Below are 18229 nucleotides of genomic sequence, written 5' to 3'. Positions count from 1 at the left end.
ATGAATACTTCTTCCACTTCACCGAGCAGTGCAGAGCTGTTGTTAGCAGTGTCATACCTGACTAAAAATAAAGATACCTTACAGAAAATTGACCATTTTCCTGTCCTGCTAAGAATTCAAAATGTAACAAGTAAATTTGGGTGTCAGGGCAAATGGATGGAATAAAAAGTACATCATTTTATTTAGGAATGTAGTGAAGTAAAATAAAAAGTTAAAAAAAAATATAAATAGTGAAGTACAGATACCCCCCAAAAAAACACCTTAAGTAGTACTTTAAAGTATTTTTACTTACTGCAAGTACGATACACCACTGGCTGTTGTGAAGGAAGTTGTCAAGAAAGTGAGTTTGTGTGTATACAGGGCCTCCCGCCCTTACCTACCTGTCAACCAATCAAGTCGATGCGGAGGTACACGGAGCCATCTACATTGTTACGGAGAGGCGCACGGCGGAAGCCGTACAGAGCTCAGTTTGGCCTCCGCTAGCCTCCGGAGGCTTCGTAATTGCGTCACACCATCCATATAGGGCCTCCGATCGACCACATTTTCAGATCAATCATAATATGGCTCTTAATAAAAGCCTTCCAGGTCATGTTAACGCATCTCTTCCTGTTTGGTCAACATGTTCGTGCACGCTACACATGTGCATTCACCGACACACACACACCACTGTCAATACCCAAAATAGACTCCAACCACTCCAAACAGTATGCTTCAACAGCCTTTAGTTATACACTGAGTGTGCAAAACATTAAGAACACCTACCTAATATTGAGTTGCATCCCATCACCCCCCTTTTCTTCAGAACAGTAAGAACACCATAAGAACATCCCAGCGTCCCACAGTTACATCAAGTTTATAATTTTATATTTTTTATTAACACATCCACCTCTTCAGAGGACAAATATATATTTTTGTTTTTTACAGCTTTTCTGCTACATATACGTACATTTTACATACATGGTACTTTTATATAAAGCAGTCACATAATAATACATTACCAAACATAAACTCTTTAATCCCAACCCTCAGCCACTCTCAGCCCATCCCACCTATCACCATAGACCACCCTCGTTTGGTTTCCATGTGCCATATACTTTTCAATTGTGCTGTGATGTTTTACATAATTTTTTAACCTTTCTAATCGTATTGTATCCACAGATTGTGAGCTAAAGATGAAAACCTTTCCTACGAGTATTGTTATATTATTTATTGACTGACTATGGCTTTCCAAATCACCCAACACTGCTATTTGTAAGGTTAATTTTAAATGCATGTTGTGATTTTTAAATTATTTCTGCACCTGTGACCAGAACAAGCTACATAAAGGAAATACCAGAATAAATTATCTATTGATTCTGTATCTTCACAGCAAAATCTACAGCGCTGAGATTATTATGCCCCATATATATATATATATATATATATATATATATATATATATATATATATATATATATATATATATATATATATATATATATATATATAGCATTCTGTTGGTGGCAAGAATTTTATATAATAATTTAAATTGAAAAACTCTTAAGTTTTGAAACAAGTGTTGTTTTTTGTACCAGTTCATAAACCATGTGCCATTGAATCAGTACATCGAAAATCTCTTCCCATTTATTTTGCAACTTGTATGGCAGCTGTGTCAAGTTGGCTGGATATCCTTTGGGTGGTGGACCATTCTTGATGCACACGGGAAACTGTTGAGCGCGAAAAACCCAGCAGCATTGCAGTTCTTAACACACTCAAACCGGTGTGCCTGGCACCTACTACCATACCCCGTTCAAAGGCACTTAAATCTTTTGTCTTGCCCAATCACCCATTGAATGGCACACACATACACAACCCATGTATCAATTGTCTCAAGGCTTAAAACTCCTTCTTTAACTTGTTTCCTCCCATAGCCGAGGGAAGAGGGGTTCTGAGGGTGCTGCAGCACCCCCTGAAAAATCTGAAGAAACAAACAAAACTTTTTTTATTTTTATTATTATTTGCTACAAAACTAGTGCACTGGGCCTTTACTAGTCCTGTTTTAGTGGGCCGACATAGCCATCTGTAGGGTGGGTAAAACAACTTTTCAGCACTGCCGCCTACCCAACCCCCAAACTACTTCCCGCAGCTATGCTGTCTCCTGCCCTTCATCTACATTGATTGAAGCGGATTTAACAGGTGACATCAATAAGGGATCAGAACTTTCACCTGGTCAGTCTATGTCATGGAAAGAGAAAGTGTTCCTAATGTTTTGTACACTCAGTGTAGAGCGATATTATTATTATTAAACGTTATAAACACACACTTGCTTTCTTGGCACAGGATACTCTCTGAAGTGGACTATGAGGTTAGCCAGAGGCTAAATAGAACACTCCAACACAACACTAACCTGTGGGACTAATAGAACTAGTAACTGGGTTTGGAGAATATCAATACACATGGGTTTGATTGAACAGGGTTGTGTGTAAGTTTTTCACTACTCCTCTCACCCTCCTAGATGGCGCTGTGGGACCATAGAAACAGTGGAGAAGATCATATCGCCAAATATTAACCTCTTTGGTTTAATACCACTGTTGGTTATACAGTATACCTCAATGTACAACGGCAATGTTCTAACCTAACTCAATGTGAACTCTGAGATCAAGACATTTATATCCTGACAACATCAAACCAATTGATTCTCTGTCCAATCGATTTTCAACGGGAGACTTGTATGCTTTTTTACCCTATTCAAGGTTATATACCTTCACTGTGTTACAATGAATTATCTCGACTAGCTCTGCCAAAGTGCATAGAGGTTGTTAAGACGAATAGTAGGCGTCTCAAAATGGTACTACTTTTGACTAGAGCCCTATGAGCTGGCCCTGTTAAAAAAGAAGTGCATTATAAAGGGAATAGGGTGCCATTTTGGGCAACAGCCTTAGATCTCTTCTTAATAGCAGATATGAGACTGTCAAGCTTTAATAGGATCTAGGACAGGGTTAAGTGGGAGACGGCAAGGGATCTAATGGATGACACACTGTTTGTCACAATGTTGTTTCACCAAATACATTTAGACCTGACCTGATTGGTTATTGAATCAAATCTGATTGAATGGATATTTTGTTTCTGAACAATATTATCTTCTTCGGGGAGATTATTTATTGGGGAAAAGAAAATGACATGAAATCACAACACATATCGTTCAATTACTTGTTACTTTTTTTTCACAGAGGTATGCATTTGCTGTAAGAGTTTTTATGATCAGATGTGCTGCAGATACAGCCAAAACAACCAATACTGTAACAGCATAGATTAATTTTGCCTGTGGTAAAACACTTTCATGTATCTGTTATCTCTATCCAGTGAATACAGAGATGCATAGATACAGATAGCCAATGTTGTTGTAGATGAGCCACTTAGGTAAGAACACCTTCCTAATATTGAGTTGCACCGGCACCTTTTTCCCCCAGAACAGCCTCAGTTCATCGGGGCATCGACTCTACAAGGTGTCGAAAGCATTGAACAAGGATGCTGGCCCATGTTGACTCCAATGCTGTCAAGTTGGCTGGATATCCTTTGGGTGGAGGACCATTCTTGATACACACAGGACACTTTTGAGCGTGAAATACCCAGCAGCGTTACAGTTCTTGACACAAACCGGTGCAACTGACATCTACTACCATACCCTGTTCTGAGGCACTTCAACCTCTTGCCGATTCACCCTCTGAATGGCACACACACACACAATACATGTCTCAATTGCCTCAAGGATTAAAAAGCCTTCTTTAACCTGTCTCCCCCCCTTCATCTACACTGATTGAAGTGGATTTAACAAGTGAGATCAATAAGGGATCATAGCTTTCACCTGAATTCACCTGGTCAGTCTGAATTCAGAGCACATGTTCTTAATGTTTTGTCCACTCAGTGTACATCACAATCAATTCCTGCAAAGTTAAATCCATGCAAACCAATCTCCACAATATGACATGGACAGATGTGTCTGTAATTGTGAAAATGCATCAACTCATATTAAATACCCATATAGGAACAACAACTGAATTATTGTGTGTCTCCTCTGACAGGTAAACACATCATTGGAAATGTATTGAATGGTGTTGCCTGTGAGTTACATTCAAGTGATGGGTCCCCTTTCCTCCCCAGATGATGTATTCACAGCCTGTGTAGTTGTTTCCCTACTGTAGATGTGATCTAATGAAATCCTCCAGGGGCATCAATCTCTCCCTATACACCCCAGACAGCCTGTTGGGAACCAGTGTTTTTAAACACACACACACACACACACACACACACACACACACACACACACACACACACACACACACACACACACACACACACACACACACACACAGTGGTAGAAAAAGTACCAAATTGTCAAACTTGAGTAAAAGTATAGATACCTTAATAGAAAGTTACTCAAGTAAAAGACACAGTAAAATATTATTTAAGTAAAAGTCTCAAAGTACTTGGTTTTAAATAAATGGAATTGGAATTGGAATTGCTAAAAAATATACTTCAGTATCAAAAGTAAAAGTATAAATCATTTCAAATTCCTTTATTTTAAGCAAAGCAGACAGCACCATTTTCTTGTTTTAAAATGTACGAATAGTCAGGGGAGCACTCTGACCCAAAGATATTATTCACCAAAGATGTATTTGTGTTTATTCCGCCAGACCAGAGGCAGTAGGGATGACCACGTGTTCTTTTGATAAGTGTGTGAATTTCACAATTTTCCAGTCCTGCTAAGCATTTAAAATGTAACGAGTACTTTGGGTTGTCAGGGAAAATGTATGGAGTAAAACGTTCAATATTTTATATAGGAATGTAGTGAAGTAAAAGTAATCAAAAATGTAAATAGTAAAGCACAGATACCCCAAAAAACTACTTAAGTAGTAATTTAAAGTATTTTTACTTACAGTTGAAGTCAGAAGTTTACATACACCTAGGATGGAGTCATTAAAACTTGTTTTTCAACCACTCCACAAATTTCTTGTTAACAAACTATAGTTTGGGCAAGTCAGTTAAGACATCTACTTTGTGCAAGACACAAGTAATTTTTCCAATAATTGTTTACAGACAGATTATTTCAATTATAATTCACTGTATCACAATTCCATTGGGTCAGAAGTTTACATACACTAAGTTGACTGTGCCTTTAAACAGCTTGGAAAATTCCAGAAAAAGATGACATGGCTTTAGAAGCTTCTGATAGGCTATTTGACATAATTAGAGTCAATTGGAGGTGTACCTGTGGATGTATTTCAAAGCCTACCTTTAAACTCAGTGCCTCTTTGCTTGATATCATGGGAAAATCTAAAGAAATCAGCCAAGACCTCATGAAAACAATTGCAGAGCTCCACAAGTCTGGTTCATTCCTGGGAGAAATTTCCAAACACCTGAAGGCACCACGTTCATCTGTACAAACAATAGTACGCAAGTATAAACACCATGGGACCACGCACCCGTCATACCGCTCAGGAAGGAGACACGTTCTGTCTCCTAGAGATGAATGTACTTTTTAGTGAAAAGTGCAAATCAATCCCAGAACAACAGCAAAGGACCTTGTGAAGATGCTGAAGGAAACAGGTACAAAAGTATCAATATCCCCAGTAAAACGAGTCCTATATCGACATAACATGAAAGGCCGCTCAGCAAGGAAGAAGCCACTGCTCCAAAACCGCCATAGAAAAGCCAGAGTACGGTTTGCAACTGCACATGGGGACAAAGATTGTCCTTTTTGGTGAAATGTCCTCTGGTCTGATGAAACAAAAATAGAACTGTTTGGCCATAATGACCATCATTATTTTTGGAGGAAAAGGGGGAGGCTTGCAAGCCGAAGAACACCATCCCAACCGTGAAGCAAGGGGGTGGCAGCATCATCCTGCTTTGCTGCAGGAGGGACTGGTGCACTTCACAAAATAGATGGCATCATGAGGCAGGAAAATTATGTGGATATATTGAAGCAACATCTCAAGACATCAGTCAGGAAGTTAAAGCTTGGTTGCAAATGGGTATTCCAATTGGACAATGACACATACTTCCAAAGTTGTGGCAAAATGGCTTAAGGACAACAAAGTCAAGGTATTGGAGTGGCCATCACAAAGCCCTGACCTCAATCCTATAGAACATTTGTGGGCAGAACTGAAAAAGTGTGTGCGAGCAAAGAGGCCTACAAACCTGACTCAGTTACACCAGCTCTGTCAGGAGGAATGGGCCAAAATTCACCCAACTTACTGTGGGAAGCTTGTAGAAGGCTACCCGAAACGTTTCACCCAGGTTAAACAATTTAAAGGCAATGCTACCAAATACCAATTGAGTGTATGTAAACTTCTGACCCACTGGGAATGTGATGAAAGAAATAAAAGCTCAATTAAATCATTCTCTCTACTATTATTCTGACATTTCAAATTCTAAAAATAATGTGGTGATCCTAACTGACCTAAAACAGGGAATTTTTACTAGGATTAAATGTCAGGAATTGTGAAAAACGGAGTTTAAATGTATTTGGCTAAGGTGTATGTAAACATCCGACTTCAACTGTAAGTACTTTACACCACTGCTAATAAGTATTGTGTGTTATCCTCCATGATTTAACAATGGAAATAAGTCCCACACTGTATTGTGTGTTATCCTCCATGATTTAACAATGGAAATAAGTCCCACACTGTATTGTGTGTTATCCTCCATGATTTAACAATGGAAATAAGTCCCACACTGTATTGTGTGTTATCCTCCATGATTTAACAATGGAAATAAGTCCCACACTGTACTGTGTGTTATCCTCCATGATTTAACAATGGAAATAAGTCCCACACTGTATTAGGTGTTATCCTCCATGATTTAACAATGGAAATAAGTCCCACACTGTACTGTGTGTTATCCTCCATGATTCTATTCATGTGCATGTATGGCTTTTTCAAGTTTTATGTGTGCTTGTTTTTTTTTTTTTTTTTTAAATGGTCGAATTAATAAACTAAACATTTGCCATACAACAGACCAAGCCATGTCCTTAACAAAATGATGAACTGAGATCTATAATACAGTCTGATTAGTAGTAAATGACTAGGTTTACAGTTTATTTATAATCCTAAACAGGGGTGCAAATTTAATTTTAGAAGTGGGGGGGACATAACTTTTATTTTATTTTTCCAGTCGGATCAAACACTCCAAACAGCCTACCCGACCCGCTCGGAGGCGTCCGCATGGTCCTAAAGCCCACCATTGCCTCATTTTGTATCACATCCAATGATAAAACTGGGGGGGGGGACAAAAATGCAATTTCACGTCCCCCATCCGCATCCCCAGTAAAAGTTGCGCCCCTGATCCTAAGTAACACCAATCACCCTGATGGCCAAGGTGGCTCCCAATAATGAGATAGATGCAAAATATCTCAATGTTATAGTTTTAGAAGGTTGAGGTAAAAATTCCAGAGAAAGTTCAGATCTTGGACAGAAACTACACAATATGTGCGTGGTAAATGGTACAATGAAGACAGGACACTGACGAGTCATAACCTATTATGATTGACCTCTGTGTGTGTGTGTGTGTGTGTGTGTGTGTGTGTGTGTGTGTGTGTGTGAGAAAGTGAAAGAAAACAGAGGGAGGGAAAGCAAAGGGGAGAAAGAGCAGCGAGTGAAACATGGAAGAAATGATCAACATAGACATCACCACCATCAGAAAAGAACAGCAACACACACAGGAAACTACTATGAGCCATTTGGCCCCACAGTAAGACACTTGGTCTTTTATTAAATTAAGACTTTGTCCCAGCTGTCACTCAATCACACATCACAACACATTCCAGAGCTGTCAGTGTGCTAAACATTGAATTCCAGGAAGCCATGCCTCTCTCAGCAACTGTGTGTGTGTGTGTGTGTGTGTGTGTGTGTGTGTGTGTGTGTGCGGGTGTGTGTGTGTGTGTGTGTGTGTGTGTGTGTGTGTGTGTGTGTGTGTGTGTGTGTGCGCGCGCGGGTGCGCGCGGGTGTGTGTGTGTGTGTGTGTGCGTGCGTGCGCGGGTGTGTGTGTGTGACTGCGAGGCGGGGGCCGGTCTCTGACTGACACAACCATTAGAGAGTTTTTACGCCTGTCTAAACCTTCTCCTTATAATGGATTATACTCTGAGCTCTCTGTCATACTTGGGAAGGGAAGCCACGGCTGAGGGGAGAGGAGAGGAGAGGGAAAGAACAGGAGAACAGCTCTCCAGGATTCAGAGGCTAGCCTCAGTGCAACAGACATGGTTCGGGAACCATACTTGTGTGATGAGTAAACTTGTCTTGCATAATGTTTAGGCTTTTCCTCAGTGGGTTTTCCGCTGCTGAGGAGAGGAGATCACTGTGTGTCTACAGCTCTCCAGGATTCAGAGTCTAGCCTCAGCCACACACCCACTGACTGACTGCTCAGTCATCCAATGAGTATTCTCGCGAGCCATAGACAAATCTCAAGCTATATGAATGTTGGTCTGGAATGACTACCAAATGAGTGTCAAGCCAAGACCCCCAGACTCCACTAGTCTGTTGTGATGAGGAAACGATGCAAGCCAGGTAACATGGAATAGTGAATGGGTGAGGAATAGGCATGATGGGGAGAATCTCAATTGCATACTCCTCGCGTCCTCTATCCTTGCCTCCTCAAACCCCATTGGAGAAGGTCAGAGGGCCCGGAATATCTGGCTTTCTCATACATTGGGGTTTGAGAAGGAGGAAAGGAGAGAGGACGCGAGGAGTATGCAATTGAGATTCTCACAGAGTTGCCTGCGTCACTCACATCAGAATCAAATACACAGGCTGACTCATAAGAGTAGGCAGTTCTATAAAAAGAAAGAGTGGCAGAGTTTATAAGTTCAGCACGACCTTATAAGCAGTGGAACAACAAGCCATCAGTCTGCTGGGATCTTTGTCCAGAACTTTCAACAGGTAAAAATGGGCACAGAGCACACCCATTCATCATTGAGACTCATTGCTTTCTCTTTCCTGACAGGGAAGGAAAATATCACAAAAACACATAGATAATAACAAATAACTAGAAAACCGCCCCATGAATTGAAAAGTGTGAAAGATAGATTTTCTGTACAACGCAATATTGTTTCTGTCTGGGTTTGTTCCATTCTGGAACAGAGATAAACACCTATCAATTGTGTTCCGTCTGCACGCTGAAGATTCCATTATGGAAGGACACAATAGTGTTTAGCTGTTTGTGTTCAAAGCCACACAAAAGCTGGCCAAAGAACCAATTTCCTTTTCTTAAGAAACTCATTCATCTTCCACTGTTCCACATTCACAGGCCGAACAACAGACTAGTGAAGAGCCATTATCAAGCTGTCTGAGAAAATGAAATACACCTCACAGTCTCAACAATAATAGTCAAAGCTCAACTGAGAACTGAAAGAATACATCGAGGGTGCCTGTGGTAGGGCTATGCTTCTAAAAGCTCAATTGAATTTGTAGACTACATCATCATACAGAATGTGGTGCTCCTGAAGTTGAAAAACATGTGTCTACTTAGGGCCAGGAGTCTTTCCCTGACCATATGGCCTGACCAACAATAAAAAAAACTCTGGGCCCTCGCCCACGAAAGTCAGGTACTTGGTCAATAAAGCTCTCGGTTCTATCAGTTCAAACAACAAAAACCTCCAAAGAGACCATACCAGCAATATCACACACTACACACTGCAGACTAGACACTACACACTGCAGACTAGACACTACACACTGCAGACTAGACACTACACACTACACACTGCAGACTAGACACTACACACTGCAGACTAGACACTACACACTGCAGACTAGACACTACACACTGCAGACTAGACACTACACACTACACACTGCAGACTAGACACTACACACTGCAGACTAGACACTACACACTGCAGACTAGACACTACACACTGCAGACTAGACACTGCAGACTGCAGACTAGACACTACACACTGCAGACTAGACACTACACACTGCAGACTAGACACTACACACTGCAGACTAGACACTGCAGACTGCAGACTAGACACTACACACTGCAGACTAGACACTACACACTGCAGACTAGACACTACACACTGCAGACTAGACACTACACACTGCAGACTAGACACTACACACTGCAGACTAGACACTACACACTGCAGACTAGACACTACACACTGCAGACTAGACACTACACACTGCAGACTAGACACTACACACTGCAGACTAGACACTACACACTGCAGACTAGACACTACACACTACAGACTAGACACTACACACTGCAGACTAGACACTACACACTGCACACTGCAGACTAGACACTACACACTGCAGACTAGACACTACACACTACAGACTAGACACTACACACTGCAGACTAGACACTACACACTGCACACTGCAGACTAGACACTACACACTGCAGACTAGACACTACACACTGCAGACTAGACACTACACACTGCAGACTAGACACTACACACTACAGACTAGACACTACACACTGCAGACTAGACACTACACACTACACACTGCAGACTAGACACTACACACTGCAGACTAGACACTACACACTACAGACTAGACACTACACACTGCAGACTAGACACTACACACTGCAGACTAGACACTACACACTGCAGACTAGACACTACACACTACACACTGCAGACTAGACACTACACACTGCAGACTAGACACTACACACTGCAGACTAGACACTACACACTGCAGACTAGACACTACACACTAGACACTACACACTGCAGGCTAGACACTACACACTGCAGACTAGACACTGCAGACTAGACACTACACACTGCAGACTAGACACTGCAGACTAGACACTACACACTGCAGACTAGACACTGCAGACTAGACACTACACACTGCAGACTAGACACTGCAGACTGCAGACTAGACACTACACACTGCAGACTAGACACTGCAGACTGCAGACTAGACACTGCAGACTAGACACTACACACTGCAGACTAGACACTGCAGACTAGACACTACACACTGCAGACTAGACACTACACACTGCAGACTAGACACTACACACTGCAGACTAGACACTACACACTGCAGACTAGACACTACACACTGCAGACTAGACACTACACACTGCAGACTAGACACTGCAGACTGCAGACTAGACACTACACACTGCAGACTAGACACTGCAGACTGCAGACTAGACACTGCAGACTGCAGACTAGACACTACACACTGCAGACTAGACACTGCAGACTGCAGACTAGACACTACACACTGCAGACTAGACACTACACACTGCAGACTAGACACTACAGACTGCAGACTAGACACTACAGACTGCAGACTAGACACTACAGACTGCAGACTAGACACTACACACTGCAGACTAGACACTGCAGACTGCAGACTAGACACTACACACTGCAGACTAGACACTACACACTGCAGACTAGACACTACACACTGCAGACTAGACACTGCAGACTGCAGACTAGACACTACACACTGCAGACTAGACACTGCAGACTGCAGACTAGACACTACACACTGCAGACTAGACACTGCAGACTGCAGACTAGACACTACACACTGCAGACTAGACACTACACACTGCAGACTAGACACTGCAGACTGCAGACTAGACACTGCAGACTGCAGACTACACACTGCAGACTAGACACTACACACTGCAGACTAGACACTGCAGACTGCAGACTAGACACTGCAGACTAGACACTACACACTGCAGACTAGACACTGCAGACTAGACACTACACACTGCAGACTAGACACTACACACTGCAGACTAGACACTGCAGACTAGACACTACACACTGCAGACTAGACACTACACACTACAGACTAGACACTACACACTGCAGACTAGACACTGCAGACTAGACACTACACACTGCAGACTAGACACTACACACTGCAGACTAGACACTACAGACTAGACACTACACACTGCAGACTAGACACTACACACTACAGACTAGACACTACACACTACAGACTAGACACTACACACTGCAGACTACACACTGCAGACTAGACACTACACACTGCAGACTAGACACTGCAGACTAGACACTACACACTGCAGACTAGACACTACACACTACAGACTAGACACTACACACTGCAGACTAGACACTGCAGACTAGACACTACACACTGCAGACTAGACACTACACACTGCAGACTAGACACTGCAGACTAGACACTACACACTGCAGACTAGACACTACACACTACAGACTAGACACTACACACTACAGACTAGACACTACACACTGCAGACTAGACACTGCAGACTAGACACTACACACTGCAGACTAGACACTACACACTGCAGACTAGACACTACACACTGCAGACTAGACACTACACACTGCAGACTAGACACTGCAGACTGCAGACTAGACACTGCAGACTGCAGACTAGACACTGCAGACTAGACACTACACACTGCAGACTAGACACTACACACTGCAGACTAGACACTACACACTGCAGACTAGACACTGCAGACTGCAGACTAGACACTACACACTGCAGACTAGACACTACACACTGCAGACTAGACACTACAGACTGCAGACTAGACACTGCAGACTGCAGACTAGACACTACACACTGCAGACTAGACACTGCAGACTGCAGACTAGACACTACACACTGCAGACTAGACACTACACACTGCAGACTAGACACTACAGACTGCAGACTAGACACTGCAGACTGCAGACTAGACACTACAGACTAGACACTGCAGACTGCAGACTAGACACTGCAGACTGCAGACTAGACACTACACACTACAGACTAGACACTACACACTACAGACTAGACACTGCACACTACACACTACAGACTAGACACTGCACACTGCAGACTAGACACTGCAGACTGCAGACTAGACACTGCAGACTGCAGACTAGACACTACACACTACAGACTAGACACTACACACTACAGACTAGACACTACACACTACACACTACAGACTAGACACTACACACTGCAGACTAGACCCTGCAGACTGCAGACTAGACACTGCAGACTGCAGACTAGACACTACACACTACAGACTAGACACTGCAGACTAGACACTGCAGACTAGACACTGCAGACTGCAGACTAGACACTACACACTGCAGACTAGACACTGCACACTGCAGACTAGACACTGCACACTGCAGACTAGACACTACAGACTGCAGACTAGACACTACACACTGCAGACTAGACACTACACACTGCAGACTAGACACTGCAGACTAGACACTGCAGACTAGACACTGCAGACTAGACACTACACACTGCAGACTAGACACTACACACTGCAGACTAGACACTGCACACTGCAGACTAGACACTGCACACTGCAGACTAGACACTACACACTGCAGACTAGACACTACACACTGCAGACTAGACACTGCAGACTAGACACTGCACACTGCAGACTAGACACTACACACTGCAGACTAGACACTACACACCGCAGACTAGACACTACACACTGCAGACTAGACACTACACACTGCAGACTAGACACTACACACTGCAGACTAGACACTACACACTGCAGACTAGACACTGCAGACTAGACACTGCAGACTAGACACTGCAGACTAGACACTGCAGACTAGACACTGTGCAGACTAGACACTGCAGAATGCAGACTAGACACTGCAGACTGCAGACTAGACACTGCAGAATGCAGACTAGACACTGCAGACTGCAGACTAGACACTGCAGACTGCAGACTAGACACTGAAGACTGCAGACCAGACACTGCACACTGCAGACTAGACACTGCAGACTGCAGACTAGACACTGCACACTGCAGACTAGACACTACACACTACAGACTAGACACTACACACTGCAGAATGCAGACTAGACACTACACACTACAGACTAGACACTACACACTACAGACTAGACACTACACACTACAGACTAGACACGACACACTACAGACTAGACACGACACACTACAGACTAGACACTGCAGACTGCAGACTAGACACTACACACTACAGACTAGACACTACACACTACAGACTAGACACTACACACTGCAGACTAGACACTGCAGACTAGACACTACACACTACAGACTAGACACTGCAGACTGCAGACTAGACAAGGCAGACTAGACACTACAGACTAGACACTACACACTACAGGCTAGACACTGCAGACTACAGACTAGACACTGCAGAATAGACACTACACACAAGACACTACAAACTACAGACTAGACACTGCAGACTAGACACTACACACTACAGACTAGACACTACACACTACAGACTAGACACTGCAGACTACAGACTAGACACTACAAACTACAGACTAGACACCTCAGACTAGACACTACACACTACAGACTAGACACTACACACTACAGACTAGACACTGCAGACTAGACACTACACACTAGACACTACACACTACAGACTAGACACTGCAGACTACAGACTAGACACTACACACTACAGACTAGACACTGCAGACTGCAGACTAGACACTGCAGACTGCAGACTAGACACTGCAGACTGCAGACTAGACACTACACACTACAGACTAGACACTGCAGACTGCAGACTAGATACTACACACTACAGACTAGACACTGCAGACTGCAGACTAGACACTACACACTACAGACTACAGACTACAGACTACAGACTAGACACTGCAGACTAGACACTACACACTACAGACTAGACACTACAGACTAGACACTACAGACTACAGACTAGACACTACAGACTACATACTACACACTACAGACTAGACACTACATACTATAAACTGCAAACTAGACACTGCAGACTACAGACTATACACAACAGACTACATACTACACACTGCAGACTAGACACTACACACTACAGACTAGACACTACAGACTACAGACTATAAACTGCAGACTAGACACTACAGACTACATACTACACAATACAGACTACAGACTAGACACTACAGACTACAGACTATACACAACAGACTACATACTACACACTGCAGGCTAGACACTGCAGACTGCAGACTAGACACTGCAGACTGCAGACTAGACACTACACACTACAGACTAGACACTACACACTACAGACTAGACACTGCAGACTGCAGACTAGACACTACACACTACAGACTAGACACTACACACTACACACTACAGACTAGACACTACACACTGCAGACTAGACACTGCAGACTAGACACTACACACTACAGACTAGACACTGCAGACTGCAGACTAGACACTGCAGACTAGACACTACAGACTAGACACTACACACTACAGACTAGACACTGCAGACTGCAGACTAGACACTGCAGACTAGACACTACACACTACAGACTAGACACTGCAGACTGCAGACTAGACACTGCAGACTAGACACACTACAGACTAGACACTCACACTACAGACTAGACACTGCAGACTGCAGACTAGACACTGCAGACTAGACACTACACACTACAGACTAGACACTGCAGACTGCAGACTAGACAAGGCAGACTAGACACTACAGACTAGACACTACACACTACAGACTAGACACTGCAGACTACAGACTAGACACTGCAGACTAGACACTACACACTACAGACTAGACACTACACACTACAGACTAGACACTGCAGACTAGACACTACACACTACAGACTAGACACTACACACTACAGACTAGACACTGCACACTACAGACTAGACACTGCAGACTACAGACTAGACACTACAAACTAGACACCTCAGACTAGACACTACACACTACAGACTAGACACTGCACACTACAGACTAGACACTGCAGACTAGACACTACACACTACAGACTAGACACTACACACTACAGACTAGACACTGCAGACTACAGACTAGACACTGCAGACTAGACACTACAAACCAGAGACTAGACACTGCAGACTGCAGACTAGACACTGCAGACTGCAGACTAGACACTACACACTACAGACTAGACACTGCAGACTGCAGACTAGATACTACACACTACAGACTAGACACTGCAGACTGCAGACTAGACACTACACACTACAGACTACAGACTACAGACTAGACACTACACACTACAGACTAGACACTACACACTACAGACTAGACACTACAGACTAGACACTACAGACTACAGACTAGACACTACAGACTACATACTACACACTACAGACTACAGACTAGACACTACATACTATAAACTGCAAACTAGACACTGCAGACTACACACTGCAGACTAGACACTACACACTACAGACTAGACACTACAGACTACAGACTATAAACTGCAGACTAGACACTACAGACTACAGACTATACACAACAGACTACATACTACACACTGCAGACTAGACACTACACACTACAGACTAGACACTACACACTACAGACTAGACACTACACACTACAGACTAGACACTGCAGACTACAGACTATAAACTGCAGACTAGACACTACAGACTACATACTACAGACTAGACACTACAGACTACAGACTATACACAACACACTACAGACTATAAACTGCAGACTACAGTCTATAAACTGCAGACTAGACACTACAGACTACAGACTACAGACTATAAACTGCAGACTAGACACTACAGACTAGACACTGCAGACTACAAACAATAGACTAGACACTACAGACTACACACTACAGACTACAAACAATAGACTACACACTGCAGACTACAAACTGCAGACTACAGACTACACGCTGCAGACTAGACAGTACACACTACAGACTCCTCACTTCATACTACACACTACAGACTTCATACTACACACTACAGATTACACACTGCAGACTTCATACTACACACTACAGATTACACACTGCAGACTACATACTACACACCACAGACTAGACACTACACACTACTCACCTCAGACTAGACACGACAGACTACACACCTCAGACGAGACACTACAGATTACACACTACATACTACAGACTACACAGTACATACTACACACTAGACTACATACTACACACTAGACTACAGACTACACACTAAACTACACACTAGACTACACAGTACATACTACACACGGGACTACAGACTACACACTAGACTACAACCTAGACTACAGACTACACAGTACATACTACACACGGGACTACAGACTATACACTAGACTACACACTAGACTACAGACAACACACTACACACTAGACTACAGACTTCACACTAGACTACAGACTACACACTAGACTAGACTACACACTACAGACTGCACACTAGACTACAGACCAGACTACACACTAGACTACAGACTAGACTACAGACTACACAATAGACCACATACTAGACTACAGATGACACAATAGACTACAGACTACACACTAGACTACATACTACAGACTACAGACTAGACTACACACTACAAAATAGACTACACACTAGACTACAGACTACACACTAGACTACAGACTACACAATAGACTACACACCAGACTACAGACTACACACTACACAATAGACTACAGACTAGACTACAGACTAGACTACAGACTACACACTAAACTACAGACTACACACTACACAATAGACTACAGACTAGACTACAGACTACACACTCGACTACAGACTACACACTAGACTACAGACTACACAATATACTACAGACTACGCACTCGACTACAGACTACGCACTAGACTACAGACTACACACTAGACTACAGACTACACACTAGACTAAGACTACACAATAGACTACAGACTACACTGAAGACTACGTACTAGACTACAGACTACACAATAAACTACAGACTACACACTAGACTACAGACTAGACTACAGACTACACAATAGACTACAGACTACACACTAGACTGCAGACTACGCACTAGACTACAGACTACACACTAAACTACAGACTATACACGAGACTACATACTACACACTAGACTACAGACCACACACTACAGACTACACAGTACATACTACACTACAGACTAGACTACAGACTAGACTTGTAAATCGCTCTGGATAAGAGCGTCTGCTAAATGACGTAAATGTAAATGCACACACTAGTCTACAGACTACACAATAGACTACAGAGACAACACTCTGAATGACTAAAAGATGCAGCCTTGCAACACACCAGTAACAACAGATATTGATTCGTCATACTGTGGATTGATTCTCTCACGCCACTGCTCGTCCTACACCATTACAGCGGGTCTCCACCGCGGTCTGAAAAGCATCTCCTGTTGAG

This window comes from Salmo salar, chromosome ssa06, assembly GCF_905237065.1.
Source record: "Salmo salar chromosome ssa06, Ssal_v3.1, whole genome shotgun sequence".
Taxonomy (NCBI): domain Eukaryota; kingdom Metazoa; phylum Chordata; class Actinopteri; order Salmoniformes; family Salmonidae; genus Salmo; species Salmo salar.
This window is presented reverse-complemented; position numbering follows the sequence as displayed.